This window comes from Aquarana catesbeiana, linkage group LG13 (assembly GCF_042186555.1).
Source record: "Aquarana catesbeiana isolate 2022-GZ linkage group LG13, ASM4218655v1, whole genome shotgun sequence".
NCBI classification, from domain to species: Eukaryota; Metazoa; Chordata; class Amphibia; order Anura; family Ranidae; genus Aquarana; species Aquarana catesbeiana.
In genome coordinates, this window is record NC_133336.1 from 25,996,339 (window position 1) to 25,997,834 (window position 1,496).

The window sequence follows — 1,496 nt, forward strand, 5'->3', positions numbered from 1 at the left end:
CTTCGTATGTCAAATGTTTGGAGCTGTGACCATGTGATCTTTTCACACCAAGAGTTCCTATACCCAAATGTTACTAAGAGCACCTCTGGGGCGAACACTCCCAAAAAGGCTCAGAAACAGCAGATTCTCTGCTTTCCAGCCCATGGCCAGACAAGGTAGCCTGCTCAAACCAGGATAATGGACCCTTCCAGCTTTCCCAGGGAGAATTTACCCCCGGCCCCTAATATCGCTTGGGCGCTCCGGTTTCAATCCCTGCCGGTACTTACCTTTCAGGCCCCCATCACTGTAGCAGGGTTGCATAGTCACCACCCCGACCCGGTCAGGTCAGAATGATAACACAGCGCCCCCACTAGATCACTGATAAGAACAGATACTACGCTTGATCTTGGCCAAAAGGCCGAGAAGCAAACTTTATGTACCCCTGGACTAGATGATGCTGGACATCCTCCAGCCAGGAAATGAGGTACGTAAGAAGCTCACAGTGTGCAGTGAAATCAGCGTACGTGAATTCAATCCCAGAGAGGGGCCTGTACAACTGTGCAAGATTAAAGGAAAGACTGGAGTTCAGCTTTACAAAAGACAAGCGATAAACAGATACATTTCATCACGGAGGTTAGTTTATGGATTTTATTCGAAGCTCAAATCTAAGACGATGAAACATGAAATGATCTCTGGTTTTATATTGGATTTATAAAATAGACTTGATTTTATTTCTGAACAGGTTAAGGTGGATCCCGTCAAGGCAGCCAAGATTTACCCTTCGTTGCCCAGCAGATAACACACATTATTATTTTTGGGCTTCTTTAAATAAAAGGCAGAAAAGTGACAAGTGATACAATTTTTTAGTTCGAATTCCAGTTATCACGCCATTATTCGGTTGACGATACTGAATTTGTTTTTTTTATGATCCTGATATAATGTCATGCTCCCATCGTAGATACACGGCTCTCCGTGGCGTTCTTTTAAGTTGCTTTAGCTCTATTTTTTTTTATTGAAGGTCAGTCAGGGAATGAGCGCTCTCCGGAGGCAGGTTGGCCGGCGTCCAGGCTCTTCTTGTCCAGATTTTCATGCTGCAGATGCTCCAAAAGATTAAGACAAAGTAAAGAAAATACAGACGTTTAACCCCTCCCATCCCGGGGGTCAAGGCCCAGGGGACAGCTGTACAGTAGCTCAGGAAACAGCCAGTGGGCAGCGCAGGAAATGATCGGAAATTTCTAGCGTTTGCCTGTCATGTGCCCCGGTTTCCTGCCCATTGTGTGGAGTTTGCTATGCAGGGACAGGAACCTTTGATAGGAGAGTTATGGCTTTCCTGACACAGCGCAGCAAGGGTGGGGGGGGGGGGGGGGGGCAGTGAAAGTTAAGTCATAAGCATGGGGGGAAGTATTCCTGCTGAGACAAGGACCGGGGTATGACGCGGGGGCTTAGTGTGGTGCGGTCTGTGACAGGATGAATAATGTTACTGGAAACTACAAGAGGATACAGTTACCAAAAACTGG

General features: G+C 46.9%; 1 pseudogene; it reads right to left on the minus strand.

Moving 5' to 3' along the window:
- Positions 1 to 288: 288 nt before the first annotated feature.
- On the minus strand, positions 289 to 409 carry LOC141120763 (U2 spliceosomal RNA; annotated as a pseudogene).
- Positions 410 to 1,496: the final 1,087 nt, after the last annotated feature.